Source organism: Tupaia chinensis, unplaced genomic scaffold (assembly GCF_000334495.1).
Source record: "Tupaia chinensis unplaced genomic scaffold, TupChi_1.0 Scaffold150128_1, whole genome shotgun sequence".
Classification (NCBI taxonomy): domain Eukaryota; kingdom Metazoa; phylum Chordata; class Mammalia; order Scandentia; family Tupaiidae; genus Tupaia; species Tupaia belangeri.
The window spans coordinates 296,173-304,652 of record NW_006209967.1 but is presented as its reverse complement, the minus strand read 5'-3'; the positions used below and the strand labels follow the sequence as shown (position 1 = coordinate 304,652).

General features: G+C 37.3%; 1 protein-coding gene and 1 long non-coding RNA gene across 2 annotated transcripts in view; one reads left to right on the top strand and one right to left on the bottom strand.

Moving 5' to 3' along the window:
• NRK (Nik related kinase) overlaps positions 1–8,480 on the top strand; it is a 167,848-nt gene that overhangs the window by 41,415 nt on the left and 117,953 nt on the right. The gene's annotated exons all lie outside the window — the stretch shown is intronic.
• Positions 6,788–8,480, bottom strand: part of LOC102501164 (uncharacterized) — a 153,472-nt gene continuing 151,779 nt past the window's right edge. Inside the window, exons 4-5 of the long non-coding RNA XR_337814.2 lie at positions 7,015–7,112; positions 6,788–6,819 (exon numbers count right to left, since the gene is read on the bottom strand). This is a non-coding gene — a long non-coding RNA (uncharacterized LOC102501164). The remainder of the gene's footprint in view (positions 6,820–7,014; positions 7,113–8,480) is intronic.

The window sequence follows — 8,480 nt, the reverse complement described above, 5'->3', positions numbered from 1 at the left end:
ATGCATATACCTTATAACAATTTAGAAAAAAAAAAAAACTGCACACATCTCCAATGTTTTTTTCTTTCTGATATTAGAAAGGGAGAGATTTGAAAGATATGGCATGGATGAAAAAATAGATAACCAAAATGCTGTACAGATAAAATTGTGTGCTTAAAGAAAAGCACTGAAAATGAGATTGCAGAGACATAATTTCAGACTCAGATATACCACTGGTTATACCTCCTCCTCTCAATGACAGCAGTAAGGTTATGTCTCCTTTCTCGAGATGTTTCTATCTCTATAAACTTAAGGGGGTGGAATAGAGTCTCATTAAGCGCAGGCAGTTCCCTATTGAGGTGGCCTGATTTGGGGGGAGAGTGTAAGGGTGGGTAGGGAGATTTGTTTAAGTGTCAGAAAGTAAATCATCTGTCACAAAAACAGGTGGAATGGATAATGTCATGTGAAATTTGAGAAACATCTGTTTGCCTATAGCAGTGTCTGGGTTATATATATATATATATAAACCCATGCTATTATCGATTTTATTTTATATATTTTAAAATTGTTTTTTACTTTTTGTAATTTCTAGGGAATCATTTTTAGGTAGTAAGGGAAGAGGAAATGTTAATGAAGAGTTATTCTCAGTGTAAGAAAATACACTCACCTTTTAAAAACTTTTTAACATATAGTTATTGTACATATTTGTACAGTACATGGGATTTTTTCAGTACAGTAATACAACATAAAGTGATTGAATCAAGGTAATTAGTATATCCATCATTTCAACCTCTATCATTACTTCATGTTGGGAACATGTACTCATTGTAAAAGAGTAAAGATTGCCTGTAAAAAGAGAAGATATTATTTTTGAATATTTTATTGTCTTGTTTTCCTGTAATTGCTTATCCACATAGAAATCTTTCAATTAGAGAAATGAGAAAAGCTCATACAGTATCATTGATTGCCTCAATATAGAATTTAAAAGAGTAAATCATTTAGCAAAATTGATATGTATTACACAATATAACCCGATTATGTTTGAGAAAGCTAGATTTTCATTCCCAAGCACAAGTGGACTTACATAAAGTAGTCAATCTGAGAAGATGATGATTTTTAAAATAATACTAAGAAACAAGGGATACCATGTTCTCTAACTTTGGTTGTCTTTAAACTATAATGAACATCTGTAAATGAAACTCACCAGATAAGATTTTCCAATGATAAATGAGAGTACTCTTATAACAATGACTTGCCAAATCACTGCACAAGCAGATGTCAGCATGATTTTAGTGACTTAGAAACTAACAAGAGTATGGTTAAGATAATATGTGGTTCAAACCTACAGAATAGCAGCAACTAAGAAGTCGTCACATAGCCCAGAAACACACTGAAATGTGTTCCTTAACAGGGAGTCAAGCTTCTATTTTACAATATTTTTGAAAAATATATCACAGCTATTCCAGTGAAAGTTAACTGCTTTATACTGTTCACCTAATAGCAACATATGAATAGAATTTTTTGCACTACCTTATGCACTGTTTCCCTAATTATATTTGTGGGAGGAGTGCAAAACGTTGTCAGGTAGCAAATGGGTAGCTACGGATCCCTGGTCATACAGGAACGCTTAGAAAGAATAATAAAATTAACCCATTCCTTAGATATTTTACAATAGTCTTAATGATCTAGAACCCCTTGAGGGTAAAGTCCTTGGCTTAATTTGGGGTTTTGGTTTGTTTGTTTGAAGTTTTTTTCTTTCATCCATAAACATGAAAGACAGTGATGGAGACAGAAACAGTATCCCCAACAGGGCCTCGATGAAGCCCCATCCCTATACAGCTTCATTTGTAGGTATGAGTGTACACAGCATACTCAGGGGGAGATCTCCAGATGTGAACCTGCAACCTTTCCATGTGCAACACCATCACAGAGTGTTGAATTTTACCACATCATCATCCATCCCCACTTAGTTTTCTTTTTGACATTCATGCGCAGCACCTTCTCATTGAATGCATTAGTTCTGTTTGGTTTTGAATTGTGTGTGTGTGTGTTTACCATCTGTCAGGCACTTTACTACTTCTTTCACTTGTGTTATCTTTTTTACTTTCAAAACAAATCAGACATTTTCAAAAACTAGAACAGGAAATTTATCACCCATTTTCAAAATGAAGAAGAAATAACTTTTCAACTCTCTCAATTACCTTATTTCTCATGATTTTCTTTTAGCTGAGATTATCCAGAGATTTGTGTCAAAGAATAGCAATGGGTGATAGAATATTTTGGTACTAGGTTATGGATCGTTTGATATACAAACAAACTATAGAGAGCCAAAGTTTGTTTTGAAATGGGTGTGCTTGTGGCTTTAACTTTCTTAAGTCAACATTTACCACAGATATACTTAGTGGTAGATGTTAAAACCAGACTGGAGGAGTTTATGCTTATTAAGTCCTTAATGTGTCTGGATGAGTTGACTAAATTTGTTTCTTGCAGCCAATACATTGGTGGGAAAGAGGCCCTTTATCACTCTTAGAAAATTCATATTTTAACTGTTCTTCAGTCTTCCACATGGTGAATGACTGGTTTCAGAATTCAGATTTTCACCATTAAAAAGTTAGAAAGTAGTCAGAGAGGTTATATTACATTTATCCTCCAGAACCAGCCTAAGAAAAACAAAAAAACAGTATTATGTGAATGGTGGACAAGGAGTTAAGTGATGTGATGATATATGATTTTTAGGAAACCTCAGCCCAAGCTTTTATTACCACATTGGTTGTATTTTCTGAAAGGCAAGGGGAAAAAATCAGTATGAAGACAACCAGGGATGATTTTATTAATTAATTAATTAATTAATTTTTTGTATAGGTTTTTGCTATAGGGTGCGTGTGCTCGCCAGACAGACAGAGAGAGACAGAGAGATAGAAAGCGAGAAATCACCCCCCAGGGGGATGGCCATGCCACAATCCCTTCTCCTCCATTCTCCTCTCGGGATCTTGGGCATGCACGCACACGTGCCCGGTGTGAGTTTTAAGACACCGGGTCCAGGACTCGAACTGCTAGGAGTCCATCAACATAGCCATTACTCTAACTGCTGGTCCCAACCAGGGACGATTTTAAAGAAGCTGAAGTTGCAAAAGGTAAGAGGCAATTGTATTATTGCATACTATTACTAGCAGGGAATAGAATGCTTTGTTCCAACACTCACTATTTAGACTGGACAAACTTCAAATTTTAGGTTAAATAGTTACATGTGTGTGTTTGAAACACACACACACACACACACACACACACACACACACACAATTTGTTCGTCTCTGTGAAAAGGAAGTTACCCATTCCCATGTGGTGTTATCATCCTAATTGCCAAGGAATTCTTGCTGATGTTTAGCCAAAATCTTTCCTGCTTTAATTAAAGCCTGTTTTTGTTTTATCAGTTTCCTGTAGTCCCAGCAGCAGCCATGACCTTCTGTATATTCAGACAATCTTCCAAGTTGCCATTGAATCTTCTTTCTCCTCTCAGCTTAACAATCTTAATGCCTCCAAACTTTCCTAGAGAGATACATTTTTCCATCACTTCCATCATCCTGCAATTTTCTGTAAAAGAGTATTCTCTTTCAAAGGCAATGATGCCCAAATTGGCTTAAGTAAAGTCTTTTTGGGAGAGTCTGCACATTTTATACTTTTTCAGATGAAAGAGGGAGGCTAACAATCTCAGAATTCTATCTAGGAAACTTCCATTTCTTACCCTGACATTTCTCAGACTGTCATTTCTCACCACATTATGTGGTGATTTATGGAACTCTATAAGCAAGGCTTTTGCCAAAGCATTTCTTCTCAAAAGATTGTGCTGTTGGAGTCAATTTGGCCATTAACCTATGAAGATGATTTGCTTAAGACACATTTTGTAAGATGATATTCTAAGTGTTCCCTTATCCAAGATTAATCAATGGCATGAATAATAATATACATTTGTTATTTGGATGGAGACTTACAAATTGAATTTAAAAAGCTTTTTTTCCCTATATTGCTACAATTTCATTTAGAATCTTTACTGCAGAGATGTGCTGAGTTTAATTTACATATCTGAAAGGCAGAAAATACAGTTATGAATCCCTATAGAAATGATCCCACAGTTCTCAGTTCTGCTTAACATAAAAATGTAAAAGAGAAACAAACAAAGCTCTGATATTTAGCCTGTAATTCTGCGTATTACAATTAGTTATCTTGTAAACATAGGGGAGATAATCTGCGTACTGTTGCCTAGTTATAAATTGCCAGTTCTGCAAATTGACTCACCCTATTTATTAGAAAAATCTCCTCCAGGGCCAGCAGGTGGCGTGGTAGTTAAGGGTGCTGGACTCCCACATGGTCGGCTGAGGTTTGAGTCCCGGACCCTGCGGCTTGCTCGCTCGCTCTCTCGCTCTCTCTCTCTCTATCACTCTATCCCGCTCTGTTCAAATTGAAATAAATAAGTGAATGAATAAATAAAGTTAAATAAAATAATTTTAAAAAAGAAAAATCTCCTCCTATGGTTTGAGCTAAAGTTTCTTAAAACTTTAAAATTAAAAGAAAGAATATATTAGCAAAAGAATTCTGAAACCATCAAATGCACCAAGTAGAGGAATAAATCAGATCTCTATAGAAAAAAACACCATTTGTTTTAACTGGTGGCGATAATGAATCAAATTACCCAAGATTCGATGAATATATATGTATGAAGTGAAATACACATGCACAAGAGCACATATATATTAATATCATTCTCAATGCTTGAATAAACTTGTCAGGGTAGAAAAACTAGTTTTCATTTTACTTTCTCTAAGGCAAAATTTGGTCAGGCCCAAGTTAACTTAGGGGAATAAACTAGATCGTTTGGGGAGACTGAAGGTTGCTGAGATAATCAGGTAAACTTCATAGATGTTAGACAAAAGGGATTTGTCAGATGGATTTTCTGGTTTCCCCTATTTCCCATTTTCCTGATTTTAATTAAAATCCTGCTTTTTTTAAAAAATAAGTTTCTTCCATGAGTGAAAGATAGAGAGAGTGAGAGAGAAAGAGAAAGGCACCCGCAACCGGATCTTCATACTACATCTTATGCCCAGCGTCAGCCAGCCCCTGATCATGCGCACACGTGTGTATTCAGAAAGGGCTCTGGACAGGAACCAAGAACCCTCCCATGTGTGTCAGCTTCACAGAATGTTACTATCTGGCCCCAACCCTGCTTTAATGAAATTTGATCAAAATGATTGAAACCCACAACCTTACCTTATTTTGTCACTTACTTAAGGAGAATGAATCTTTCTTGTCTCTTTCCTTTTTTTCCACACACCTCCTCCCCTACAACACTTGGGCAGGAAGGTGGTTTCCGGCTAATCCTCTCCAATCAGCACTCTTACCATCACCAGTCCAAATGTATGTATCAACTCCTCCACCCCTCTAGATAGCTGTGTTCCCCTTAAGGCTCCTCTTGGGAGATGTCTTTCTGCTTCAAGATTGCCTTTGATGTTTATTTTAAACTGTGAATCTCTACTGCATTTAAATGCTTGTTATGCTCCTCAGCAGCTGCCAAAACACATTGCAGGGGTTCTTCTTCAGCAAGACACTAACAAAACAACCTCACCTTCTCTCTAAGCCCACACCTGAGGTGGTGGGTTTGGGCTAGTGGGAGAGGAAGTAGTAAAGGGTAGCAGTGCATTCCTCAGAGGGAAGACTTAATTTTGCTGCAATCCTTCTTAAGAGGCCCCTGTGCTCATTCATTCAGATATTGCCCCATAAAGAGTATAGGCATGAAAAAGAAAAAGAAATACAACAACAAAACAAAGAGTATAGGCATGTTCTGACTTCTCATAGTTCACAATGGAATAAAGGTATCATGTATGATAAATAGGAACAACCTGTAAATTACCACACTGACATTGACTCAGGAACATAACACCAGGGAAGACCCTTGGAGCCAGCATACTTTGGTTGTGTGAAATCCCAGGTATGGGCTTAGAGAGATAGTGGGATCATTTTTTAAATTGTCTTGCTAAAGTAGAAAGCCTGCATGCAATATGTCTCAGCAGCTGTTAAGGGGTGCACGAAACATTTAAACCGACACAAGTGGCAAAAGCTGCTGAGCTGCTATTTGTGTAAATATTGTAATTTAGGCCTGAAAGGGCTTAGATTTTGTGAATTAATAAGTAAAATTGGAGTAAAGAAAGAAAACAAAACATCTGTTTTTGCCGCCTTTCTTAGCAGGCCTCTAGTTCCATTTCTGTTTGCTGAAGACTTATTTAGGAAAAAGATTGTTCTCACAGCCTTGTAGTCTTTGCTGTAGCAAGACAATTTTTTGTCAGTTAGATTCTGCCAACAAAGACTTTTCTTGGTTTATTCAAGAGAAAACCATTTTAGTCCATTATTTTGTTTTCAAAGTTTAGCCCAAGAAACACTGCTTAGCCTCCAGAGTACTCTAGGTGGCACAATTCTCAAAAAATGTCAAGTGCAAAAAAAAAAAAAAAAACAGAACAAAGCAAAAATTAACAATAGAAGTTAATATGTATGTTTTCATAGTATGTTTTAAAATTGTACTTATTTATTTTCATTTACATTTGCTCATTGTATGGCATTATAGCATATGATACGGGTTCTGAAAACATACTTTGCATGTCAAGGAAGACAAAGATATTACCATGTGCAATAACTTTCCATTCTTGTGTATATTTCTTTATTCTTTTCCCCTGAGCCTCTCTCTCTCTTCAATGTTGTGAAATTCTATGAAGTTTCAAATGTTTTTTTTTTCCTCTTCTTTCGTCTTTCTTCCTTTTTTGGGTTGGAAGGATTGCCACATGGCACGTGCACTCACTGGAGAGAGACAGAGACAGTGAAAGGGAAAGTTAAAAAAATTACTTCCCAAAGAAGATGGCCATGCTTCAATCCCTCTCCTCCCTTCTCCTCCCGGGACCTTAGGCATGCACACAAACACACCTGGCTTGATCTTTAATCTGCCAGGTCTAGGACTGGAATCATGGTCAGCCATGTGGGAGTCCAGAGCCTTACCACCATGCCATCTGCTGATCCATCTTCTTTTTTCTTATCCAATCACTGTCTGCTATGCTCACCTCTTAAAAGTCTCACCACCTCTCAATGCTATTATACTGGAGACAAAATTTAAAAATATGAGTCTTTGGGGGACAAACCATTGTCCAAAATATAGCAAACTGTTAAGTCCATAGTATAATAATTCATAAATATTTGTTGATTGCTTGGAAAATAAATGTTTTGAAAAACTAATCTAATAAGGGGCCAGCAGTTAGCGTAATGGCTATGTCGCTGGACTCCCATGTAGTTGACCGCGGTTTGAGTCCTGGACCCGGTGACTTAAAACTCACACCAGGCGCGTGTGCATGCGTGCCCAAGATCCCAAGAAGAGAATGGAGGAGAAAGGATTGTGGCATAGCCATCCCCCTGGGGGGTGATTTCTCGCTTTCTGTCTCTCTGTCTCTCTCTGTCTTTCTGGTGAGCGTACGTTCCCTATAGCAAAAATCTCTCCAAAAAAATTAATCTAATAACATAAAATTATAAGATTATTTTATCTATCTAAGATAATTTTGCATGTTCCTTGGCAGCATTAGATTTCCTGTTACTCACTTCTTAGCACAAATAGGCAAATCAATTCATTTTTTGGATAGATTACAATAGTAAATGGTGAAAAACCTATACTTTGGTATAGTGTTGATGACTTAATTGAAAATCATTCTTACCAAATTATTAAAGTAGGTTCCCTATCAAGCAATCAAGCAGCCTGGTTCGATATATTAAATTTATTTCAATTTAGATTTTTTGTTTCTGTTTTTGGAGAGGTTTCTGCTATAGGGCACGTGCACTCAGCATAAAGACAGAGAAAAACAGACAGAAAGCGAGAAATCACCCCCCCAGAGAGGATGGTCATGCCACAATCCCTTCTCCTCCATTCCCCTCTTGGGATCTTGGGCATGCACGCACACGTGCCCATCATGAATTAAAGCCACCAAGTCCAGTACTCGAACTGTGGTCGACTACATGGGAGTCCAGCGACGTAGCCATTACACTAACTGCTGGTCCCTCAATTTAGATTTTGAATTAATTCAGATTGGTTTTCCTAACAATACAGCTAAATAAATAAAAATAGGGCCAGCAGTGACATGGTGATTAAAGTGGCTGGATCCCACATGGCCAACTGTGCGGTTCAAGTCTCAGACCCAGCAACTTGAAAAACATTCCAGTCATGTGTGCACATGTGCCCAAAATCTGAGAGGAGATAAAGAAGAAGGGATGGTATGGCCATCTCCCTGGGGTGCTTTGTCTCTCTCCCTTCCTCCCTTTCTGTCTCTCTGTGGTGAGCTCATGTGTCCTATAACAAATTTATAAAATAAAATAATTAAATGAAGCATAATATAATTCTTTAATCTTTTCAGAAAGACAAAGACTCCTCTCTGGGGGGTGATTTCTCGCTTTCTGTCTCTTTCTTTCTGGCCACACACACA